Source organism: Camelus ferus, chromosome 9 (assembly GCF_009834535.1).
Source record: "Camelus ferus isolate YT-003-E chromosome 9, BCGSAC_Cfer_1.0, whole genome shotgun sequence".
NCBI lineage: Eukaryota > Metazoa > Chordata > Mammalia > Artiodactyla > Camelidae > Camelus > Camelus ferus.
In genome coordinates, this window is record NC_045704.1 from 67,512,093 (window position 1) to 67,539,722 (window position 27,630).

The 27,630-nt window shown below is 39.8% G+C and overlaps 1 protein-coding gene, 1 long non-coding RNA gene and 1 pseudogene across 2 annotated transcripts in view; 1 reads left to right on the forward strand and 2 right to left on the reverse strand.

Annotated features, from left to right (window-relative positions):
• ALG14 (ALG14 UDP-N-acetylglucosaminyltransferase subunit) overlaps window positions 1–27,630 on the reverse strand; it is a 79,550-nt gene that overhangs the window by 19,958 nt on the left and 31,962 nt on the right.
• On the reverse strand, window positions 13,624–13,739 carry LOC116666160 (annotated as a pseudogene).
• LOC116665896 lies at window positions 22,775–26,937 on the forward strand. The gene is made up of 3 exons (XR_004322672.1): window positions 22,775–23,768; window positions 25,542–25,647; window positions 25,874–26,937. It is a non-coding gene; the product is annotated as an uncharacterized LOC116665896 (long non-coding RNA).

The following is a 27,630-nucleotide window of genomic DNA, read 5'->3' on the forward strand; positions in this document are numbered from 1 at the left end:
CTAGCCACTGACTCCAAAGCCTGAGCACTTAACTTCTACTCCAGGAACCCTGTCTGGCAGAGACCACAGGCACATGAACAAATAAAGTTTAACGCAAGGAAGGACACAACAAAGATGAACAGAGACACAGATTGAGTAATCCTGTTTCTGGTCTGGGACCCAAGGAGGAGACAGTTAAGCTGGGTCTTGATGCACGAGGAGTTCTTCCAGGTGAAAAAGGTAACGATTACTCTAGGCACAGGGAGCTACAATACCAAAGCACAGGGGGCTTGCACGTCTGTGCAGAGTTCACTGCGTATCTGAAGGGGGATGACCACGGAGGCCAGGAAACAAGGATCTTATGATTGCCTCCGTGAAGCTATAAAGGGAGGCCGGAGCAGGGGAAACGGAGAATGCCAGAGTTAGGAGAGGCAGAGGCGATGGTCCATGACCTGCAGGGTGTGCACAGTGAGGGAGATGATTCCATGGCTGCTAACTGCTGTAAAGCCTGGGAATGAAGGCGGCGAGACGGACTGAGGAGCGGGTTAGAGAGGAGGAAGACGATACCTGAGGTCAGTTTTGGAAGAGCTGAGTTACAGGTGCGTGGGGGTATCTGGGCATCCTCTCTCCTACATTCTCTAACAAACACTGGGTGCTTTTCATACCGGGTACTAAGGACGGTGAAAGAGAACAAAACAGAGCCTTGCCTCCTCGGAGTTCATGCATGACACCAGTCTGGCTTCCCTGAGACGCGGAGGGTCATTGCGGGTTGTTACAGGGCCGGACCGGTGCTGTCTGCACTTAGCGGATGGGCTGTGGGAACAGCAACACTGGGGACTGGTTCACACAACAAAGCAGTACCCCGTAGCCCACTTGCCATCCCCTGGGTGACAGTCCATTTGTAATTTATAATTAGCTGAGAACCCAATTCTGTTTTACATAGAAAGACAAAAATCTTCTTTGCATGCTTTATATACACACTGAATTTTCTCTAACAGAACTGCCATGGAAATTGAAGGAAGACTGTACTTTGTCTGGACCTTTACCAAGAGCTGTTTACTACTTAAGAAAATTACATCATGAGTTGGGGGAGATGAAAAAGTTGTGGCGATGGAAGGTGGTGATTGCACAGCCACGTGAATGTACTTAATGCCACAGAACTGTACACTTGATTAAATGATACATTTTATGCTATATAGTTTAAAGTAAGTTATAAATCAAAAAAAAAAAAAAAAAAGAAAAGAAAAGAAAAGAAAAAGACTGTTACATCATGGGCAGCAACCCACCCGCTGTGGAGTCACAAATACGGTCCCCCAGACCGCGCTGCAGCTGTCCCAGCCAGGCTGCCCCCACGTCCAGAGCGACCTGCTTCACTTGTCTCCTGGGGGGGGTCCTACCTGGGGCTACTGTAAAACATGTAACTTGATCACAAATTCCTTTTTTCTTTCTCTTTTTAATGGCAACTAGGGCACTCTGTTGTATTTTTGGACTTAAGCACTGCACAGGTGGGTCATGTTAACCATGAATTTCATTTCAGGATGGGAAAGGGCATGTTATAATACAGCTGTTATAAAAGAACATGTTAGGATGAAAGGGTTGAGACTCACTAGCGTGAGACACACACATATAAATGGGACTAGAGTGCACTGGGAAACCACGGCAGCGCCTCGGAGAGTAAAGCGCCAAGGGCAAGCGAGGGGAAGAGACGTCGCCTAGCCGCGGGACACCCCCTGCTAGAACAGTCCGAGAGATGTGGGCCTTGGCATCTGCCTCCAACGAGGGCCATTCTTCTCGACATGGCTTTGATTTTCATCAACTTCTTTCGATGTTCTTCCCACCCCCACCACAGCCCCTGTTCTGGGAGGCTCCAGTGGGCAGAGCACGAGGAAGCCCGGGCCCATGGTGTCTCGTCCAGAATCTGACAACTGTGGTCTCTGTAATGCTTTCTGCTTAATCTCCTCTCCTTTAGGCTAAATCTCCCTACTTCCTCCAGCTGTTTCTCATATAACTTGGTTTCATATTCCCTTACCATCTGGGTCATTTTCCTCTGAACGTGCTCCAATTTGTCAGTGGCCCTTTAAAACTGTGGTGCCTAGAACTGAATGTGGTTTCCAGCGCTGAGATACATGGCTGTATTTCCTAATATCCCCCCAAAAGGGGAAACTGTTACTGCTCCACACAGTGAGATCGGGAAGGAGGAGGCAGCAGAGATCTGTCGTCATCATATTGTATTGCCAGTACTGAAAAATTTTCCTTTTTCGTTAAGCAAGTTAAATCTGATTTTTTTAAATTGTCTCATTTAGAGTTCTGATCTCAAAGAGCTTTTTTTCCCCTTCCTCCCTAGTTTGTTTCTGAGAATTAAATGAAAATGTGGGCCTGGCTAATAAACACTAACAATTACTTTTATTTGCTGGTAGCTTCTGTTTGCCACCACCCTACAGTCATTTCTTTGCCCATGTCCCAAGTCGATCTAACCAGTACTGGCAAGTATACCACCCTTCCCAGAGGTTTGGCCTGTGAACTGGAATTAGTGCTTCTGCAATAAGCATGGATCTGATGTGTGTGTGGAAAGCCCCTGCATTCCTGTGTGTCTAGTGAACCTCGGCTTGCGCCCCACCATGCATAATTCCATCCAGGCTCCTGATTTTTCATCCTATGTTGGTCTGAGACTGAAACCCTGCAAAAACTTGACTGGCTCTTGCCAACATGCTGTCCCCTGGGACTGAAACAGAACCAGTTCATCTCCCCTTCTAGATGCTAAGGGCTCTCGAACCACAGAGACACCTTCCACTGGTCTGAATGTTTGCAAGCGACAGCAGAACTCTGCAGAACACCACTCTGACACAGATACTAGCCTGCTATCTACTCTGAAGGTGAAGACCTCAACTAACTAACCAACCAATAGGGGACCGGCTGGCCTCAGAAGTGTAAGCACTCTGTGTCACATCTGCTGACTGCCCAAGTGCCAACGTGCCTGTGCGGCTGAACAGACCAGCCCAAAGGTAAACTATGTGAGAGTGGGGTTGTCTGTTTTGTTAGTTGGTGTACCCCAAGCCCTCAAAACAGTGCTAGCACAGAATAGCTGCTCAGTAAACACTTGTTGAAAGGGTGCATGAAGTGACCTGGTGGCAGTCACCTGTCTTTGCTCCGCTCAGTATTCCTTTCTCTGGAGAATCGCTTCTTGCTGCCCATTGTGGCACCAAACGAGCTAGCAAGTGGTGTCATGAGTCTGGAGTTCGTGAATGTGCACGGCCCCAGCCCGAGATTCCCTACAGGTAAGCAGGCACCTGCACTCCTCTTACTTCTGGAGAATCCGAGGCATAACGTCAGGAGGTCTGATGAAGGCGAGCGGCGCGTTCTGCAGGCAGATCGTTCAGGGGCTGAACTTCACGTGACTGTCCATCACACACCCAAGCCAAGAGGATAAAATGAGCCTCGAGTGAGAACGAGCTCATGTTTTAATAATATTATTGAGCTTCACAACTAATCAAATAGTAGTATCAGAATTTATTTTATTCATGTGCAAATAAATTTGAGATGAAACTTTTTCAAACTTCTAGTGATAGATGAAATACAGTTTTTATAATGTCAGCTTTACTCTGATAATACCACTTAAGGCATCTCAGAAAAATTTTAATCTGTGAAATATGGAAAAAACTATATATTGGATTAAGATAATCCAATAAATCGGGGTGGGAAAGAGAGCTATAATTGGATAAGGCTTTTAAAAAATTGTAGTAAAATATATATAAGATAAAATTTACCCTTTTAATCATTTTTAAGTGTACAATTCAGTGTCATTGAGTACATTTACCATGTGTACAATCACAACCACTAACCATCTCTAGAACCTTTTCATCGCACCAGAAACTCTGTACCCATTAAACAGTAACTCCCCATTATCCCTTCCTCCCAGCCCTCGGTAGTCTCTGTTCTACTCCCTATGAATTTGCCTGTTCTAGGTACTTCGTGTAACTGGAATTAAACAATATCTGTGGTTTTTTTTTTGGCCTGGCTTATTTCATTTAGCATAATGTTTTCAAGTATAGCTGTTGTAGCATGTATCAGAATTTTATTCCTTTTAATGGCTGAATAATATTCCACTGTATATACAGACCACATCTGGTTATCCATTCATCTATTGATGGACACGTGGGTTGCTTTCACCTTTTGATTAGTGTGCTATGAGCACTGGTGTACTAGTACCTATTTGAGTCTCTTCTTCAATTATTTTGCATAAAACTCAGAGTGAAATTGGTGGGTCAGATGGTAATTCTACGTTTAACTTTATGAGGAATCTATATAAGGCTTTAATGATAACTTATAAAAATATTAATTTAGGAACTATATTCTGCAATAAATAAGTTATTCCTCACATTAATATTTCACATATCATTACTGGAGACAGAAAGACTGCTGTAGGAAACAGAACAGAGGATATACCATTTTCTTGTAGTGAAGGAAGAATTTCCAAATAACTACAGATCCCTAAAAAGGTAAGAAGTCACAAAAAGTGCAATTTGCTAAAATGTAAACACCAACAAACACGAAATATAGTCTTCTTTAGAAAACTCAAATTTTCATTCAGAAATAAAGAACAAATCCCACTATGTGATCATATAATTGCTAGTCTGTGTATGCAAAATAATCAGTTCGCTTCTAAAGTGTAAAGGTTATGAAACACAAGGGACGACTAGAGAAATGTCACAGATTAGAGGAGACTATGGAGACCTGATGAGTAACTGCAATGTGGAATCCCAGATTGGCTCCTGAACAGAAAAAGTACAATGATGGAAAAACTGGCAAAATCCAAATAAAGGCTGTAATTTGGTTAATAGCTATCATACCAGTGTTAACATCTTGGTTTTGAGAACTGTACTACAGTTACATAAGATACTAATAGTAGTGGGAGGTAGATGGATGATATATGGGAATTTTCTACTATTTTTGCAACTTTCGTGCACCTTTAAAATGATTGCAAAATAAAAAGCATTCCATATTTTAAAGTAGTTATACCAATTCTCTAAAATCTCTTTCAGAGGATAGAGCTAGAGGGAATACTTCCTAACTCATTCTATGAGGCCAGAATTACCTAGTTTCAAAACCAGACAAAGACATTACAAGAAAACTACAGACCAACATCTCTTATGAACACAGATGCAAAAATTCTCAACAAAGTACTAGCAAACCGAATCCAACAATGTTTGAAAATCATTATACACTTTAATTGAGTGGGATTTATCCCATGTTTGCAAGTCTGGTTCAGCATTTGAAAATCAATTCATTTAAACCATCACAACAACAGACTAAAGAAGAAAAATCACATGATCGTATCAATAGATGGAGAAAAAAGCATTTGATAAAATCCAACATCCATTCATCATAAAAACTCTCAGCAAACTAGGAATAAAGGGAAATTTCCTCAATTTGATAAAGAATACCTACAAAAACCCTACAGCTAACATCATACTTACTGATGAGAAACTAGGAGCTTTTCCACTGAGATCAAGAACAAGGCAGGGACATAGTATAATGTTAAAAGGAGTGGTGAAAGGGGACATCATACTATAAGTTTTAGCTAATGCAATGAGATTTTGAAAAGGATATAGTGGGTGTACTAATTGGGAAAGAAGAAATAAAACTGTCTTTGTTTGCAGATGGCATGATGAAAGAACTGACGAAAAAATTCCTAGAACTACTATGTGATTACAGCAAGGTTATAGGATATAAGATTAATACACACAAGTCAATCACTTTCCTTTCTTTAAATTTTTAATTTTTTGGGGTGGAGTAATTAGGTTTGTTTGTCTGTCTATCTATCTATCTATCTATTTATTTATTTTTAATGGAGGTACTGGGGATGGAGCCCAGGACCTTATGGATGCTAAGCACACACTCTACCACGGAACTCTACCCTCTTCCACTACATTTTTTTTAAAAATTGAACTTTAGTTGATTTACAATGTTGTATTAGTTTCTAGTGTACAGCAAAGTGATTCAGTTTTATATATATATAAATATATATTATTTTTCATTATAGGTTATTACAAGATATTGAATATAGCTCCCCATGGTACACAGTAGAACCTTGTTGTTTATCTATTTTATATACAATAGTTTGTATTTGGTAATCTTAAACTCCTAATTTATCCCTCCACCCTCTTTCCCCTTTGGTAACCATAAGTTTGTCTTCTATGTCTGTGAGTCTATTTCTGTTTTGCAAATAAGTTCATTTGTATCATATTTTAGGTTCCACATATAAACGATATCATATTATATTTGTCTTTCTCTGACTTACTTCACTTAGTCATAAGAGATAATCTCTAAGTCCATCCATATTGCTGTAAAATGGCATTATTTCATTCTGGAAGTCAGTCACTTTTCTGTTGAACAATTGGAATTTTAAATGAAAAACACATTATATTAGCACCCCAAATAATGAAATACTTAGGTATAAATCTAACAAAAGATACATAAGATCTATGTGAGAAAAACTACAAAACTCTGAAGAACAAAATCAAAGAGGAACTAAACAAACAGACAGATATCCATGTTCATGGATAGGAAGATTCAGTTCTTCCCAATTTCATCTATAGAGTCAATGCAATCCCAGTCAAAATCCCAGCAAGTTATTTTGTGGATATCAACTAAGTGATTTTAAAGTTTATATGGAGAGGCAAAGGCACAGAATAGGTAACACAACATCAAAGAAGAACAAAGTTAGAGGACTGACATTACCTGACTTCAGTAAGCAAGTACTGACTTTGTACTTACTATAAAGTTACAGTATCAAGAGAGTATGGCATTGGTGAAAGAATAGATAAATACATCAAAGTAACAGAACAGGGAGCCAGAAATAGAGCCACATAAATACAGTCAACTAATATTTGACAGTGGAGTAAAGGCAATACAATGGAATAAGACAGTCTTTTCAAAACATGGTACTTGAAGAACTGGACATACATGTGCAAAAAAAAAAAAAAAAAGAATCTAAACACAGATCTTACACCCTTCACAAAAACTAACTCAAAATGGATCACAGACCTACATGTAAGATGAAAAACTATGAAATTCCTAGAAGACAACATAGAAAATCTAGATGACCTTGGGTTTGGTGATAAATATTTAGATGTAACATCAAAGGCACGATCCAGGAAAAACCATTGATAAGCTGGACTTTATGAAAGTAAAAATTATATTCTTTAAAAGACATTGTCAGGAAAACAAAGACAAACCACAGACTGGGAGAAAATATTTGCAAAAGACCTATCTGATAGAGGACTGTTATCCAAAATATACAAAGAACTTTTAAAAGTCAACAATAAGAAAATGAACAAACTAAGATATGGATCAAAGATCTTAACAGATACTTCATCAAAGAAGTTATACAGACAGCAGATAAGGTTATGAAAAATGCTCCATATCATATATCACTAGGGAAATGCAAATTAAACAATGAGATACCAGTACATACCCATAAGAATGGCCAAAATCCAGAAAACTGACAACATCAAATCCTGATAAAGATGTAAAGCAACAGGAACTCTCATTCATTGCTTGTGGCAATGCAAAAGGTACAGCCATTTTGGAAGACACGTTGGCAGTTTCTCACATAACTAAACATACTCTTAACATATGATCCAGTAATTGCGCTTCTTGGTATTTACCCAAGGAACTGAATACTTATGTATACAAAGAAACCCGCACATAGATGTTTACAGCAGTTTTATTCATAACTGCCAAAACTTGGAAGCAACTAAGATACTCTTCAGTAGGTGGATAGATACTAAACCGTGGTATATCTAGACAATGGGATATTATTCGGCACTAAAAAGAAATGTTATCAAGCCACGGAAAGACATGGAAGAACCTTAAGTGCATATTACTACCTGAGAGAAGCCAATCTGAAAAGGCTGCATGCTGTATAATTGCAAATATATGACATTCTAGGAAAAGCAAAACTACAAAGACAGATAAAAAAAAAAATTAGTGATTGTCAGCAGGTAACGAATAAGCAAAACACAGAGCACGTTTAAGGCAGTGACACTACTTTCCATGATAATATAATGGTGGATACATGTCATGTATTTGTCAAAACCTACTGAATGTATAACAGTAAGAGTGAACAATTATGCAGATAACTGGACTTTGGGTAATAATGATGTGGCAATGTGGGTTCCTCCGTTTCAACAAACGTACCAGCCTGGTGAGGGACGCTGATAATGCAGGAGGCTGTGCACGAGTCGGGGCAGAGGGTACATGGGAAATCTCTGGGCTTTCTGCTGAATTTTGCCGAAAACCTGAGACTGCTCTAAAAGTAAAATCTACTTTAAAAAAAGTGAGAGAAAGAAACAACAAGCTACTGTACACTGATATTTCTATCAGCCACGTGACTACTCATTTGTGTATTATGGATTCAGAAAATACCACAAGAATGAGTTAGTTCTTTTTGCCATTTCTGAGTTCTACGAAGAAAAGAAAGTTCTTATTGACTGGAAGGGAAAAAAATATCAGAACATCATTCCATATTTAATGAAAAGTTCTACAAATTTGGAAGAGAAAATTCCAACTGGGCCTAGTAGGAATATAAACAAGCAATGTTCTTCATTATATAAACAAATAAACTGAATAAAGTCAGAGGAATTATTCTTATCATATATTGAGAATACTGTGTGCTGGTCTGGCCATACTATGATCAGAAAGTCAAGTCAGAAAAGAATGAGGGATGGTGGGGGCATCTCAATTAGCATAGGCCTGAAGATCCCAACTACTTCCGTAAAAAACAGGAGTAAGATTGTTATTCCTTATTATTGAACTTCAAAAACTAAATTAGATCATTGTTTTGGTCTTCACTTTTAATGAATAAAAGTGATAAAAAGTGGATTAAAAGATTTAATCAAATTTAATTATTATTCCACCATATGAACTTCCATGTATATATGGTGAATGTCACAGTAATCCTCAAAAGCTCTAGTTTAGGGAAATACCATCCAACCTGGTGAGACATGGACTTGGTACTAAACTTTTATGAACTACTTTACAGTTGTTTTGTTTTATTAGAGAAAGCCACCAGGAATTAGAGTAGAGCCTAGGAAGATTTTGCTGCTCGTTAAGTAATGATTAGGTCTCCACATTTGTTACTAAGAAGTACAAATGTCAGATTCGGCGGTCACCAAGGTTACGCCAGCAGAATTAGGAAAGTTCTGAGGTACCTCTCGTCAGGCAGGACTCTGCAGGTTAGCACAGATTACATCATCATGCATTGGGGTTCCCCTTGAGAACATCCGTGTTCCAGGCTTTGGTGGAATTTCCTAATACACCACATTAAAATCACCGAGTCAGACTCTTAAAGTTGGAAGGAGCCTTAAAGATCAAAAGAGGTATCAGAGGAAAAAGTATAATCTGGTAAGATGTTCAACTCTTTCTTATGTTTGCACTGGGGATTAAACAACAAAATAAAATAAAACAAACAAACAAAAAAACAGTACAAAAGAATCCTTCCCTTTCATCAAAAACATAAGGTTACTATATATTTGCAATCATAGAGGTACCTCATTTTTCCAGTGCAGGACAAGTAGCAGGCTGTATTTGAACTTGACCAAAAATTACTGTTTATTCACAATTTACCCTAACCCACCATTGCTTCTAATAGAAGTAAGTTTCCTGTGCTTTAAAATAAAAATACAGCAACCAGAACCTGGATGTTTACAGTGTTTTGCCAACAATTAAAACACACAATCCCCAGATCTGCACTGGCTTTGTAGACAAAAGAAATTGAACAATTACTTGAGTTCCAAAACGAATGCATTGGTCTAACGGGGACTAGACTCCAACTTGTATATTTTACTGTTTTCAGGTCCCCAGGGGGATAAAATGCTTCAGTCTGTATTTTTAGCATTGAGTTATTTTTATTTTAATAGCATTGCTTTTAAATTTTTCCTTAAAAAACAAAACAAAAAGTAAAAACCAAAAAACCCTCCAGCATTTCTAACTTTATGACTCTTTAATTGCACTATGAAATTTGATTATGAAGCAATGGTTTTGTTTACTTCACCCAACTTTTATCATTTTGTGTTTAGAATCATTCTCAGGAACCCAAATTGGCCGACTCCTGAGCAAGTTCTGATTACTCCCCAGGGACTGTGACAGCCGGGCGTCTAGCACTGTTCACCGTTTGGCTGGGAAACAGGCTTCCTCTTTAGTGCCCGATCTGTTATTGATTTAAAAATTGACCTAAAGGGCTATTTGTTCTGGGTTCTTTGAAGTACACTTGCTACTCCCGCCTTCTGGAACTATTCTGTCAGACTTCCCGAAGCCTTATGCCACAGTCTTCACTGTTGAGTTTGTGCGGCGGGGACTGATGGGATAATGGCCCGTTAACCTGCTCTCCCCTCCAGAAGGGGGCCTGGGATTTAAAACACTTCTAAATAATCACACTGGTGTTTCTGTCTTGAACCTTGAGGCAGGTCAGTTCAGGCCCCTGTTCTCCTGATCCCTCTTTCCGAACCCTGGACGTGGGGCCTGGCCTGCCTCCCAGATTATATGCTCTTCTGAGCGTGAGTGCCACCCATACCTCACAGTCACTTCCACCTTCCACGGTGCCCAGCTCAGGTCTCAGCTCAAAGCAGTTATTCAGTGTAAAATGAAAACAGCTTTGCAAATTATTTATTTACAATTACTGACAGATAAATTACAATTATTCTTACATTTATTTACAGATAATGTTTTATTTGAAAATAATAACAAGTTTATGAAATAATAACGAATTCAGGAATAAGTGACCTCAAAGGATAGAGATTCAGATTATAACCAGTAAAATCTTAGTCTGATTTCTAGGTTTTATGATTGTAGGATGTGGCATCAGAAACCAATTCTACATTGATAGTTGCAGGTCCTTTTAAAAAAATAATTGTATGAATGACATTTTCCTTAAGAATCAAGTGGGTGTTTTGGCGGAATGGCAGCAGAGGGAGACCTGAGTTCCTCAGACATGGTTGTTTCCTAATCCTTTTCAATCTGAAGAGTTTTGCATGGTTTTAAACTGGCCATGGCGCTCTCAGAAGAGGGGACATCCAAGTTCCCACGCTCTCTGATCACTGGGCCCACCCGGCTTGTAGGGAGCGAGAGAGTCACAGTAATAACGGGGGTCCAGGAGCAGTTCCAGGGGCCCCTGTACACCATGCACCTCTGGGTGGGACCTAAGAAGGAGAAGAGGCTGGCAGCCGAGGAGGAGATACTTAACTGGCAGAGAAGGATGACAGGGCGGCGCTCTGGGGAGAGGTGGGATCCGGAGCTGCTAATTTTTGTCATGGTGTCTTCCAGTTCCTTACAACGGAAGACCTCTGTAAGCAAAAATTAAAAAGGAATACACACACACACACACACACACGCACATAAAACTCAATCATCATGCTATACACCAGAAATTAACACAACATCGTAAACCAACTATACTTCAATTAAAAAAAAAAAGATCTCTCTAAGCACCCCACACACTGCTAAGCTCCCTGGCGGATAATAATAAAGCCAGAAGACTTAGTTTTTGGCCCTTAAAGAGCTCATAATGTAATTTGGGGAAGGGGAAATGAATGGAAGTGAACAGAGAACAATGAAATGCTAGCCTGTAAGTTTGAGAGGAGTTCACAGGCAGGAAAGATCTGGATGGAGTGGAAGTTCAAGACACAGCTCAGAAGAATCTTCCAGAAACTGAGGAAATGAACTGTGTAACTGAGAATCAGGCCCGTGCCAATGAACTTCTCCTTGAGAGGGGCAGATTCAGAAGGACATCCTTGAAATGGGGCCCAGCAGGAGAGAGCGCCCTGACAGACTGCTCCTGGAAGGGCTGGAGTCTGTGATGAAGACACAAGAGCCAAAAAAGAAAGAACAGAGAAGCAAATAATCCTTGGTTGTTTTCATGCCTGAAGGGGCTCACTGTGGCATGAAAATCAACATGGAAACAGGCATACCACGTCACCCAAGCTGGGCGCCGCGCAGACATTCCTTGGCCTAAGTTTAAAAATATTTATTAACTCCTTGTTAGCCTCTCAATTTTTGGAAGACAATATTTAACCCAGGGACAGAGTGGGGGAGGACCTAGGACTCTACCGTGGAGGCCCATTATGTACATACAGCTATAGTCACATAAGACCATGAAGCAGGTGTTATGGTCTCTGTTCTACAGATGAAGGAAAGGACGTTTTTGGAGATTAAATAGCTCAATTAAGCTTGCCCACATATTTGAATGGCAGACCTGGATTCTGAACCCAGTGTGCACGCTGCCCAAGCCCGTTTCCTCTGTTTTATGTGGGGCGTGTACACCTGGTCGCCCTTGGAGAGGAGAGGAACCTGTCTCATTTGTAGCGTGGTCTCGAGCTGAGTGTGCAGCTGGGAGTCAGAAGAACTGGGTTTTCCTTCCATGCTTTGCCATTAGTTCTAAGGCTCTGAACAAGGCACTCCCCCTCTCGGCTTTATTATCTACACCTTAAAAAGAGGATGTGCGATTAAACTATTGTGAAGGCATTATCTGTGTAAGTTTATGATTCTAAGTGTACGAGTGGATTCCCCACCAGGGGATGACTTAATATGACCGTTCTAAGTAAAAAGAGGAGGGGAGTGTGAGGATACACAGTGATCTCTGTATTAAAAATCCACCAAGAAATAAGTGACCTGATAAATAGGAACTATTCTGCCACAAGAGTAGTGGCAGCTCCAGGACTTCAAAGAGTAAGGGCTTGGGGACAGCAGGCCTGTCGTGCTGCCGTGCACAGTAAGCCCACCGCCTCCACCTGCGCGGCCTGCACGCAGTCCTCCGGGTGGACGAGGCTCCCACACCACCCTCTGCGCTGCTACCGCTCATGACGGTCATCAGGAAGGGCATGAAAGCTGGACACAAACAGGACCTACTCAGGGGACCCACACAAATGAAACAACCAGAGGTAAGAGACATGAAAACAGTTAGACATACCACGTCATCCAAGCTGGATGATCCGACACCTACTTCATAGTCTTCTGTGAATATACTGTGTGTGCATAAGGGGCCCCAGAAAGACTCTCAGAGCTAAGTCATCATCATCATTTAAAAAATGTTTTGGATAGATAAACAACAAATTTCTACTGTAGAGCACAGGGAGCTATATTCAGTATCTTGTCATAACCTATAATGAAAAACAATCTGAAAAAGAATATATGTATGTATACATGTGACTGAAACACTATGCTGTATACAGAAATTGACAACACTGTAAACTGACTATATACTTCAATTAAAAAAATATGTTTTGGGCATTCACTACACCTAAGGCACTATGAGGGGTGGGGGCTCGGAAGAACATTAGTCATTCAGCTGGGAGGTGAGCAGAAATCGGTGGTTTTGAGAGGCAGGGAGTCAATCACCTTCCTGGCAGAGGGAGTGGCCTGTCCAAAAGCAAATGGATCTGACTTCTGTGCTCCGTCCGCTGTGGCTTCCTATTCCTACTTGATCGGAAGGAGAGGCTAAGCTCAGACAGGTTAACTGATTAACCTTGAGTCACAAGCCTAATTACTCACAAAGCTGAGCGCAAAACCAAAACCTCCTGACCCCCAGGACGGCGTATTTCCCTCTGTACCGTGAGCAGGGTATAATGCATGCTAATCAGAGAAAACAGTAACGTGGACATTTTAAGAAAAAATGTAAAGCAAACACTCAGAGTGAATTCTTCAATTAGCAACAATCTCGCCTTGAATAAACCTCACCGGCTACGACACTGCCACTGCGCAAAGCTCAGGGTGAATTCCTGATGAAACCTACATAACAAAAATGAGGAACTGCTCTTCTGTGACTCGAAGGCTGGAATTCTGCCGCACACAAGTCTCACCCAGTTCCCAGAGGGAGGAGGGAAAGCCACACCCCCACCAGAGCCCAGCCGCCCCCCACCCCATCCTATTCTCCATTCGTATTGAGCAGTGAGGGATTTTTCCTCCTTGTGTGACTTCACAGAGATGAATCACGGTTCCTTGAAAAGCTGAAACAGGAAAGTTGGCTTGGGAATAATAAAACAGCAACAGACTAAGTCCCCTGGGCTCTGGGCACTGCCTCCACTAAGGAGACGTCTACAAAATACTGCATTGTGTAAGCAAATATGGAGCTTTGAAGATGTGGACACAACTGATTTAAGCATGAAACACCTGTCCTTAGAGAAAAGTAATTATTCAGCCCATAAGAGCAAACCTGTTTTCACCAGCTATAAAAATTTTAAAAAAATTGCTTTGTCAAAGATTTGTATAAATGGCTTAAATGCGACTTCACAAAGACCAAGAATGCAAAACGGTGTTCTGCTAACAGATGGAATTTGCTGCCCTTTGCAATTCTACAGTTGATCCCACAGCAGATTTCATTCTTTACGGCAGAATATGGCAATTTTGACATCATAAGCATATGAAACTTATAAATCCAGTATTCACATTTCTTAAAAGGAATGATCAGTCACGACATGTTCTTTCTGTAATTCAGCCTTATCAGCAGGGAACATCTTGCTGTTTCTGAGAGCTCTCAAGCTCTCTAACCTGTTTCTAATAGACCCGTTTCACTCCTCTGAACAATAATGCTAAAATATCTTTTACTGTAAGCCACAACAATGCTTGAAATTTGTAAGGTGTTTATTCATTCCTCTGAGCAAATCTAGGGTAATCATAGTTTCCTCACTCTGATTATAATGTCCTTTTGAAGAATATTTTTATAATTGTTTGCCCATATGTCTTAGAGAAGATCAGAGTTTGCCTGTTTGCTCCTATGGACAAGCAACACGGAGGGTGAGAAGCACCGGGCTTACCTCTGCTACAAAGTGCTGTCCTGCTACAAGTGGACTCTCAAATCTCATGCTCCACATAGAGAAGTGATGAGTTTTCTGCAACTGACTGAATTCCAGTGTGTCTAACATTAGAAAAAGAAATCCATGACCAGGAGCTTCATTGTATTCATGCTACAAAAGGGAACAATTATACCAGGCGGCCAGGAGAAAAAGAAATCACCAAAAAGCAAATTACCAAAGAGAAAATCCCAGCCTAAAAAGGTATGTTTTACCCAAATAACTCAGGGGGAAGGAAACGAGAAATTTAAAAAAACAGAAGATGGGATTTAGTCTCCAGAGGCTGTTAGAAAACACTGTCTAAGTTTTGATCTTTTTTTGTTTTAATATAGTAAAAAACTCAAGTGATTTCATGATACTCAGGCCTTAAAATAAAGCAACTGTTGGTGAAAATGTCTTGGAACCCAATACAGGTGGTGCCCACCATTTGAATGTACCAAATGCTACTGAACTGAAGACTTTAAAATGGTTAATTTTATGTTATGTGAATTTCATCTCAATAAAAAAAGTAAAGCAACTGTATTCTGCTTAAGATGACTGAGGAATTTTTGCCATTTCCTTTTGATTGCTTTGACAGAGATAATATTTAACACTTCAGAAATGTGCTATCAAGAAAATCCTTAGATGAATTCCAGGGATTTATTCAATGGGTACAAAAGTTAGCCAAATAGCAATTATGCAATGCTTTTTCCCCCTATTCTATGTTTTCCACCCCACTAAAAGCTCTAAGCAGTCATCACTAAGTTTTAATAGCTTCTCTCTTTCCTTTCTATATCCCTCCTGCCCAACTTCTCTCCTTCAATATTTACTGAACTCCAACATGCCCCTGAGCCCTTTCCTAGGTGCTAGGATTGCCAAGATGAGTAACACATTTTACCTTCCCTCAAGGAGTTCACAGTCTGCGTCCAAATTTCAAAACCCCCCCAAGCTGCTTCCCTACCAACTCAAGTTCCAGGCATTTCCACGTCTTTCATGAGCCCACCTGCCTGGGACCGCTGCAGCCCTTTGAAGCTCTCTCTCCCATCCCAGGCTCAACTATTTGTGTCCTGTTTGTGTGCCTTTCTTTTCTTTTTCCCTTCAGACCAAAGGAAGATTTTTAAAATGTTAGACAAAAACAGCACTTTGGTGATTTTTTTCAGATGCTATAAAAATAGAGCTCTGCAGATTCACATGAAACTTTAAAACGGGCACCGTGAGGCTGGGAAACAGACTGGTTTTAGGAATCACTCACGCATAAAAACTGAAGATCACTGCAAGGACTCCCCTTCTCTTGATCCCACCCTCTTCTCACGCAGCCCCTGGGGCCTCCCAGCACCCTTCTGCACCAGGCCAGGTCTCACTGCCTGTGACCGCACAGCCGTCCTTCCTTGGAGAACAGCTCTGTTTCATTCACGCGTCCCGTATTCTCATCCTCTCACAACTGGACCCCTTTCCCTCCAGCTCTTACTTCTGTTTGCTCTGCAGCCACACCGTTACCCTGGGGAAGCACGCTAGCTTTCAGCTGGAAAGGAAGAGGCCCACCAGGCCAGGCGCAGAGGAGCCTGCGAGGGGCGGGGCCGGAGACCTCAGCAGACCAGGACACCGGCGAAACGCAACGAGAAGCGAGAAGCGGTAGGTAGGCAAAGCCGCCCCGGCTTCTGGAACGTTTGCCAAATAGGAAAGGGATCAACTTAGAAAAGAAAGAAAGCTCATTTTCAAGCTTCGGAGAATCCCCCAAAGTGGAGAAAAAGAAAAACAGTTTGAAGCAACCTCTAACTGATAATATATAGCCTAATTTTGACACAGATTTTGTTCTGAGGTCACTCAAAATGTGAAACAGAAACCATAACATTTAAATTAAATACCTCATTTGTGGGTGGAAGCAGCTATAGGCTGTCACCCAGCCAACATGTCAGTGGAACAGCTGGTAATTTCACCACGCAGCTGGGAAAAGCAGTTTGTCAGTCAGAAGAAACGAGATATGTGGGAGGATTTTCACATACAATCACTTCTCACAGTGGACTCTGACCATCATCAGACCTGCTAAATGCACGTACAATACAGAGCTGGTTCCTCTGGATGCTATGAAAGTTGCTAAATTTACGGTGCACGTATGGAGGAGAAATACAAGCTGGGGAAAGGTAACACTGGCATTGCTTTAACATGTCCCGGAGGACTGGTCAACATGGGAGTAGGGACGGAACAAATTTAAACAAATAGCTCCCAAGTATGTTTTCTTTAATCTCGGAAAACAAGAAGCAGTAGACAATTGTGATCTAATTGTTTCTTATTTGACCTGGCTTGAAAAATCTTATTCTCACTTAACTCTATTTATAGATAGGCATCTTGGGCCAGCTAACCTTTTCTTTGTCCAGCTTAGCTTCCTCTGAACATGCTATTAAGGTTTTTGATCACCAAAAAATATAATACCAGATGAAGGTCATTACATAAAGAGAATCAAACCAACAGCAATTAAGGGGAAAAACCAAGTTCCTGTAAGGGTTCTGGCATATCAACAAAAAGTTAATTGACTCTTCTTAATGTCTGAAACACACGTCCATCAATAGGCCAATAAAAATTTTATATACTATGCAAACAGTGGTAATCCCAGTACCATTCAGTTGGTGGCTCACCACAGAAAATATCTAACTAAAAAAAATCCTAAATCATAGTACCCCATTTATGGACAATAACCCATTATCCATGTCATCAACCCGCTTCTGCTATGAACTTAGACATTTCACAGCTCAAACTGGATATGGAACATGGGAAAAAATGACTAAGTAAAATAATGGCTTTCTTTCATACAAAGCATGTGTGTACATGTGATAAATACATCTACATTTGTTATGGCGAATTAAACCAGCTTCAGCTTCAGGCAAAGAGGCAGAGTATTAGGCTGAAATGGTCCATTTCTTTCCAATTTGTTATACATCTAGAATCTGAAAGTTATTTTTCACTTAATTAAAAATTAAATTAGGTTTCATTTTTGTATTCAGGGCTTTTTCTTTGAGTATTTCATTTAACAACAGCCAGGCTGGAATGAAGCCAGTAATCAAACACTGCAGACTTGGGAAACCCTTCTGGTTTTTCAGACTCTTAATAAAGCCTGAGAAGAATACCGATTTAGGGAGCAGGCGCTTTGTCTTTGTGATGACTCACATCATCCAGTATTCATTCATTTATTTTTAAGTCATTCCACAAATATGTGGAAGGCACTCTTCTAGGAAGGGACCATGGGAAACACAAAAATACATGACCTTTACCCTCAAGAACTTTACAGATTTTTCTCCCTTAACATAAGCAGTTCCCTTACTTTAGTTTAATGATCAGCAGCCTCATAAATTCAACGTTCTCTTCTTCACCTTGAAACAAACAAATTTCTCCTCTAGAGTATATTTTTAAGAGAGCCTGAGATCCACCTACTCACTCAAAGAAGATTCAAGGACTCCTACTTTTAGGAGAAACTAAAAAGACACAATAGTAAAGAAATCTTCGGTTTCACGAGACAAAGCAGTGAACTGCAAGGACTATTTCCAGTTCATGTTACTGTGGGATCACTGTGCACATTACTCCGGGGAAAAGGGCACAGAACAGATTATGAAGAGCTCAGATCAATGAGCTCACTTACAGACATGGCTTTAGAAGGGTTACTGAAAAGTCCCATGTCTCACAGCTGTCTGCAGACCCATTAGGTGGAATCAGCAAAGATACAGAAGAGCTCAGTGACATCATCCACCAACAAGATCTAACAAATAAACACAGAGCACACCACACAACACAGCAGAACACACGTCCTTTTCAAGCACCCACGGAATAGTCGCCAAGACAGACTGCATCCTGGGTGGTAGAACATACCTTAACGTATTTAACAACAGAGTGTGTTCCCTGACCATAATGGAATCGAGCTAGAAATCAGTAACAGAAAGGTAATAGGAGAAAAATCTCCACGTACTTAGAAATGAAAGTGCTCTGAATGATCAACGAGTCAAGGAGGAAGTATTAAAGGACATAAAAAATACTTAGAACCAAATGAAAACATAACATATTTATGTTTGTAGGATGATGCTAAAGCAGCACTGAAAGAGAAATTTATAGCACTAAATGCTTACATTAGTAAAAAGGAAAGGTCTTAAATCTATAATCTAAAACCCTGACCTAAGAAACTAGAAAAAGAAGAGCAAAATGAATCCAAAGCAACACAAGAAAGGAAATAAGAGCAAATAAATGAAACAAAAAGCTGATTCTTTGAAAAGATCAATAAAATTGACATGTTTCTTGCAAGACTGACAAATATAAAAAGACAGAAGACAGAACTTGCCAATATCAGGAGTGAAACCATGGCTATAACCACGGATCCTAAAGCCATAAAAAAGGATAACGAGGAAACATCACAACTCTTTGCACATAAAGTTGATAATTTAGATGAAATGGAACAAGTCCTTGAAAATCACAAACTACCAACATTCACCCAGTATGAGGCAGAGAATCTTAACAATCCTATGCCTATTAAAGAAATGTAATCTGTAGCTGAAAAGCTTCTGAAGATCTCTAGGACTAGGTGGCATCACTGGCGAATTTTACCATACATTTAACAGAGAATTAACGTAAATCCTAAACAATCTCTTCCAGAAAACAAAGGGGGTGAAACACTTCCTAAACATTTTATAAAGCCAGTTTAATCTCAATACCAAAACCAGAAAAAGATGGTCCAAAACAAAAAGCTAAAGACAAATGGTCCCTCATGAATATAAAAATTCTCACAAATAAGTAGCAAATCAAATCCATCTATATGTAAAAATGGTTATACACCATGATTAGGTGGGATTTGTTACAGGAATAGAAGCCTGTTTCAATAATCTGAAAATCATTCAATGTAATGTACTGTATCAACAACTAACAAAAAACCATGATTGTGCCAATTGATGCAAAAAAAAAAAGCTTATGACAAAATTCATTTTGTTATTAATATATTAATTTTTCATAATGTCATTAATAAAAACATTTTCAGAAAATCAGGAACATAGACTGTGATGGTTAATTTTATGTGTCAACTTGACCAGGCCATGGGGTGCCCAGACATTTGATCAGACATATGTCTCTAAGGGTGTTTTGGGGTAAGATTAACATTTGAATCAGTAGACTGTGTAAAGCACATTGCCCTCCCTAATGTGGATGGTCCTCATCCAATCAACTGAACGCCTGAATAGAACAAAAAGGCTGAGTAAAATCCTATTCTATTGGTTCTTTCTTTTCTAGAAAACCCTAACAAACAGAGAAGAGAAACTTCCTCCGTTTCACAAAGACTATCTATAAAAAACCTACAGTTGACATCATACATGGTAGTCAAACAATGAATGGTTTTCCCGTAAAATTGGAAAATAAACAAAGCTGTCTGCTCTCATCACTCTTATTAAACATCACTAGAAGTCCTAGCTAGTGCAACAAGGTAAGAAAAAAAAAATTTTATGGCTGGTTGGGAGGGAAGAAATAAAACTTTTCCACTTTGCAGAAGATACAGTTGTCTAGAAAACCCCAGAAGAATCTACTAAAAAAATCATAGATATAATAAGTGAGTTTTGCAAGATCACAGTATATGAGATAAACAAAAATCAATTATATTTTGATACGTTAGCAACAAACATGTAGAAACATCTAGAATGTAGAAAGAACTGTCGAGAAACTCAAAAGTAAAACAATTCAATTAGAAAATGGGCAAAAAATAGAAGACATCTCAGTGAAGAAGAGATACTAAGGGCAAATAAGCACATGAGAAAATGTTCACCGTCATTAGCCGTGAGGGAAACACAGATTAAAACCGCAACGGTTTATCCCTACACACTGAAGAAGGAGTGATGATACCAAATGCTAGAGAGAGTGCAGAGAAACTGGGTCTCTCACCCTTTGCTAGTGAGATGCAAAATGGTGTGGCCACTATGGAACACAGTTTGCCATTTTCTCATAAAACTAGACTTGAACTTTTAATCAGACCTACCAATCTCATTCTTGGGCATTTACCCAGAGAAATGAAAACTTACGCCTATACAAAAACCTGTACGTGAATGTTCATAGTAGCTTTATTCATAGCAGCAAAAAACTGAAAATAATTCAAATGTACCTCAATGGGTGAATGGTTAAACAAACTGTAGTACATCCATACAATGAAATCCTATTTAGCAGTAAAAAGCAATTATTGATGCATGCCAAAAACTGAATGGATCTCAAGGTCATTATGCTCAGTGAAAAAAGTCAATCTCAAGAAGTTCCACACTGTGTGACTCCACTTATAGACCATTCTTTTTTTTTTTAATTTTATTTTTTATTAAAATTTTTAATTTTGGGGGGAGGTAATTAGGTTCTTAATTATCTACTAATTATTTTAATGGAGGTACTGGGACTGAACTCAGGACCTCATGCATGTGAAGCTAGCACTCTACCAACTGAGCTATACCCTCCCCCCATTTATAGAATATTCTTGAAGTGACAAACTATAGTGATGGGAAACAGATTAGTGGCTGCCATGGAACAGGGACTGGGGATAGAACAGGGGAGTTCCTTCGCAGTGATGGAACAGTTATGTATCTTGATTTTGGTGGTGGTTATACAAATAAATACATGGCTAAAACAGACTAGAACTATACATAAACTCACCCCCACCCACCCATGAACATATAGGAAAAACGGTGACAACTTAGTAAGGTTTATAGTCTAGTTAACAGTATTGTACTTACATCAAGTTTCTGAGTTTGATGTTGCACTGGTTATATGACATCACCATGAGGGGAAGCTGGGTGAAGGGTACGTGGAACTCTATGCACTATTTCTGCAATTCTTGGAAACTATAATTATTCCAAAATAAAAAAATGCTAAAAAATTGTGCTCAAATGCTTTTTAAAAGAATCTCAAGTATCAAAATAAGCTGTAAGCTAAAGAGATGGAAGAACTATCTCTGATTTAGTTTTTTCCCAACAAAATTACTCTCTGTTTCATGCCTACCTGTTGTTTCTTTACTCTGTTTTTCTTGAAGCTAACTAAATACAAGCTTTTCAAGGACATAGGCTATATTTTATTCATCCCCTTCAGTGCCTGCTGCAATACAGACATTAAAAAAATTAGTTAAGGTTTTAATTGAGCAAGTTATCTAATTCTGGCAAAATCTGACACATTTCTAAAGAGAACTGGAATTATGCTACCCTGACTAGCTCTGTGACCCTGGTTGCTTAGTCCTCTCTGGACCGTGAGCTCCTCATCTACAGAGTGGAGGTAAAGAGTCCTACGTCAGAGGACTGTTCAGAGAATTAAATGAATTAATATACGTAAAGTATTTGAATAGTGCCTGACACGTAGGGAAAGTTCAATAAATGTTATTTTTCTAAAAATTTTTAAAAATAAGACTTCTAAGTGACTCATTCACATGAATCAAAATGATAAACCAATAAAAGGTTTAAGTGGTCATTTCCTTTAACTTCTATTGGATTTCAATGAAAAGAAGTCTGTTTATGGGGATTACATAGAAATAAGCCCAATATGCCATCCTAACATCAGCCTTAATATTCCACCTTATAAAAACAACTGCCTTGCTACTGCATTCAGGCCTTAAGTTCCAGATCCCATTAAAATGCTACGTGTAAAATGCTAACTAATAAAGGTACAGTCTAAATACTTACGTACACTATGTGACTCTCACTCAACTGACTTATTAATCTTTTACTCTTCTTAAAATGACCTTTTTCTTTTCTCTGACTGATGAACTCTTATCCATCTTTGCTTAAATGTGATCTCCACTCTTAAGTCTTATCCAAGCTCTCCAGGGAGGACCTATCATACATACTGCAACCTCCCCGCTGTGGGCAAGACTGCGCTCCACCCACTGACTGTTGTACTTGTCGCACGTATAAATCCTGCCACAGAGCAGGGTCCTTGACAGGTATCTGTGGATGAATGAACCACTGAGTTCTTCCTGCGATACGCCCACAGCCATTTTCACTTACCGCCATAAAGCACTAGGCATACTGCTTATAATTATTTGCCATTTGTCTCCTCCCCTGGAGCTGAAGCCCTCTGAGGGCAGGGCCCATGTCTCAGCCATGTCTGCACTCCGGGTGACCAGCACAGTGACTGGAACATTCATCAGATAAGCAGAGCGGTCACCATGTGCCAGGCACAGCTGCGTACGTACAATGAACAAGGCAGGGCAGGTTCTAATGGAATGACAAACAAATACAATAAAAAGACAGTTACATAGTTTTTTTTATTGGGATTAGAGCTGTGAAGAAGACAGAGCAGGGCAGTGTGACAGAGGGACGAGGACATGAGCTAGATGAAGGCTTAGTAGTCAGGCAGGTAACATTTGGGCTCAGAGGACGAAAAGGAGCTAGTCATGTTTAGAGCAGGGGAGAAGAGTCCCATGCACAGGGAACAGCAAGTACAAATCAGCTGGGTTTGTTGGGGGAAAAATGAAGGCAGGCCTGCCTGGCACTAGTAAAGTAGGGGGAGAGGGGAGGACAAGAGGTCAGAGAAGCAGGTGGGGCTGGAGAGTGCAGGCTACGCTGAGAAGTTTAGACTTTAAGAACACAGAAAGCTGCTGGACAGTTTTGGGTGGGGAGTAACAGAATCTGATTTACATTAAAAAATCACATTGGTAGTCACGGGATGAAAAAATGGCAGGTGGTCATGAACTTCCTTCCACAGACAGACAAGTTAGGAGACTCTGCAGTGAGGGGGTTGGATGGCATGGTGGCAGCGACAATGGACAGACAGATGAGATGACGAATTTTGAAGAGCTGGTTGGCAGGGCTTGCTACCGAACACGGGAAGTAAGGTGTGGCAGAGAGGAATCGAAGATGGCACCTGAGGACTGGAGCCAATTTACCAAGATGGGGGAAGAGAAGCAAACATCTACTGTCGTGGACTGAGAACGCTTCAGATGCCTACTGGATGTGCACGTGGAAAAGAAGCACGTATCAGGTACTTAATATATACTTTTAATAACTAAGACTTTGAGGACGATAGACTCACCTAAAGTCAGACATACCATACAGCACTCCAGCCTTGACTAACTCTGTTTACTGCTTCCAAGGTTACAGAGACAAACAAAATAATAAGTTACTGAACTAACGAGAAGTCTCAGTTCATTTGATGAACTGTCATTTTTGGCTGCTACTGATGTTCCCTCGACCAGATTTTTAATACAAAGGTGCTGAATTTTGTGTCAGAAGTTTTAGACAAATGCTGTAACTCAGTTCTAGTATTTGTGTCACTTAGAGAAGGTCTTCTAGACACTGGAGTGGTGAGCTGTCGAGAAGAGCAAGCAACGACTCACCAAATCACTTTTACTCAAGAATAATTAAATGCCATTTATGAAGCTACTGGGAGTCAAAGGTTTTTATGCTTTTGGCAATGATTTACCTTTAAAAATTCATACTTACTGAGATGCAATTTGCACAGAGTAAAATGTAGTTTTTAGTGCACAGGTCTGAGTTATGACAAACACATACAGTTAAGTAACCAAGTAACCAACCACCCAAACAATCAAGATACAGAAGAGCTTCTCACCCAAAATAGCTCCTTCAAGTCTTTTTGTAGTCAGTCTCTCCACCGCCCCGGGATGCTGGCAACCAACTGCCTGTATTCTGTCCCATTATCTTTTTAAACTCCAGAATAATCTAAGCAAACTTAATGCCTCTTATCCACAGATGCCTGACAACCCCATTTATCTTGAAAAATACAGTACGTGAAATATCAGAACCACCTAAAAAGTATTTAATGACCTCGTAAAAAAAAAAAAAGAAGCCATCCATTCCAATTATTAAGGATTGGATTCAGGCCTCCAAGCCAGAATTTATAACTTTCCTCTAAGACGTTCTTCATCTAGTAATTGGCCTGGATGAAACGACGACTTTTAATATACACTCAACAACAAGATTTACACACTTTTTCATCAGCAACCAGAGGTTTTGTGGATTACTATCTCATCTAAAGAGTTAATTAGGACATAAAACATTACATATCCTCACAGTGGTTTCACATATGATTTTCTGTAACAGGAAACTGGTAAATATGAATTTGATTAAACTTCCAAGTTAATCTCATTTGTAAAATCCTGTAATAATACTGCTTTAATAATACTATTCCTCTTTGAAATTTAAAAAATATTTTGTTTTGATGAATATACATGATATTAAGTTTGAAATGTACACTATTATTAATTTTATTCAATTGGGTCAGTCTTTGTTAAATCTACTATGAAAGCAGGTACTTAACTTGAGCTGCTGGGATATATTTAAATTTCATACTCTTATTTAGAGGGAATGATGCTCAGTGTAATTTATTTAAAAAGTAATTTATTAATTGATTCTTAATCAGTCTGAATGAACACATCTTCCAAGATGAGTTAGAGACAGTGGCACACAGTCCAGTGGTTAAGGCCTTGAGCTTTGGAATCAGAAAGACCTGGGTTCTACACCCACTCTGTGACTGATGGGCTGTGCACACCCCAGGCAAGTAACCTCCTGCCTCACTGAGCCCCGGTTTCCTCCTCCGTTAAATGTGAGTAACACTGCTACCCACCTCAGCATGAATGCTAGGGCTGGGGACCAGGTGTGGCACATATAAATGTGCTCAGTAAATGTTAGCTATCATGTAGCAGATGGAACTTCCATTTAAAAAACACTGCAATGTTCTACTACTCAGCATTCACTCGGAAACAACAGGGAAAGTGACTTTATTTATGTTTTACAGACGGCAAAGTGAGGGACACAGACAGCTGAACGGAGAGCAGACTCACTGGCTCAGGGCACACGGTTAAAGCAAAGCAGAAAGGCACCAGGCTGTTCAGACAACTCTGGTAATTTAAGGCCTGAGGCTACTGTCTTTTCTAAAAGTGGGTTTTACTTTCACTTTTTAAAACTATTTTTTTAATGGGGGAAGGCAATTTAGTCTTTTAAAAATTTATTATTATTATTATTATTATTTTAAATAGAGGTACAGGGGATTGAACCCAGGACCTTGTGCAATCTAGGCACACATTCTACCATTGAGCTTTACCCTCCTCCCACTTTTTTTTTTTAAAGAAATAAAGAAGATACTTTGATAAAAGTCCTAAGAGAGCCAAGGATGAATACAGGAGAGATCTGCACGGTGTAGTTCTGCTTTTGGTGCAGGAAGAAGGCCTCTTATCCATTAACTTTCTCTGTGTGTAAAAAGGAATTTCAGTAAGTGGGAGTTCATTCTGTGGAGCCAACTGCATCAGAACAGCTGACTGGACACTGTTCAGGTCTGAAATAACTTTGAAAACTTAGTTTAAAATGGAAATAAGTCTTTCACATTTCTCCCCTTTCCCCCCTTATTCTTTCAAAAATAGTATAATAATAGTTATTTTTTCCCTACTATTCCTTATAGGCAAATTTATGGTGCTCATAAAATGTTAAACTAAGTTAGAAGGAAACTGAGAGGACAGCCAGTCCAATCCTTTTCTTTTCAGGGAGAGAATGATGGGAACTAAAATAAAATAAAAGCCAAAGTGTGCAGGGGACCAAAGGTCCCACGACTCTTTCCACTACAAGGGTACCAAACACTTAGGCTGGGCAGTCACCAGAGCGCCTCTGTGTCCACACAGACACCATCCGGCACATCACTGCTTCCTTCTCACCTTAACACCTGACAGTCCCAGAGTCACCACACTCAGCCTAGCGGCTGCCAGGGACAGTGACCATGCACTGAGTGATCTAGTAAACGTAAACCCAAAATTTCCAGCTTAAAATGTGAAGACATTTTTCCTTCCTTCCGTTGTGTCTCAAATTTTAGAAATAAATTAATTAAACAGTTAAGAGCAATAATGACCATATCAAAAAAAAAGTTGAATTCCACACACTAAAAATGCAGTTGAAGGCTGTAAGATAAACTTACTTCATCAAAAATTTAAAAAATAAATATAAGCAAAATTGATCTATGGTGAAAGAAATCAGAAAGTGGTTGCCTGGGGCCAGAAGCTGACTGGGAAGGGGCAGGTGGGGTGATGGAAGTGTTCTGTATCTTGATAGAGATGTGCTCAAACTATATGCTTAAGATCTGGGCATTTCACTGTTTGTAAATTATACCTTTCCAAAAAAAAAAAAAAAAAAAAAAACCAAAAAAAACTAAACTACTCATGTGGAAAATTCAGATTTTAAAATTCTCATCCAAAGGAGGGACTTGAACTGAGATCCAGCTGGTGAAAGGCAATGGCCAAGCTGATAGAGATCTTCCCAAAGCTGCCTTTCTGTTCAACTGTTCATGAGAATAACAACCACTGTGCCAGAACTCATGTACAAGGAGAGCGAGTAAAGAGTTTCTTTGAAGCTAAGCAGATGAATGGATTCTGCCTTACCAGGAATGAGTACCACTTAAGAATTGTGTACACTGCTGCGAAGTACATTTAGAATTCAGTCATAGAACTTCATCCTAAAGACCACAGAGAACTTAAGACCTTTACAGATAAGGAAGGTAAGGTCTAATATAGTGCTCTGAGTAAGTTTTCACATTTCTATTTCCCATACTACTTTCCTATAAAAACTTGAGTGTGTATGACATTCTGCCGACTGCATATCAAATTTGGTGACAGAGTTTTGACAAAACAAGAAGAGTAATAAAATAGAAAAACTGGTCCTTCTCTGGCTGACAAGCGAGCACATGACGTAGGCTCAGGAACCACAGATGGACATGAGCACAGATTGGTCACAGATACGCCCTGTGAGTTCTTACCGCCATGAGACAAAGAGAAGAGGGCAAATTCAGAGTTCAAGTTATAGTTAGAAAGGGAAGACAAACTTCTCACCTCTTTTAGCAAGTG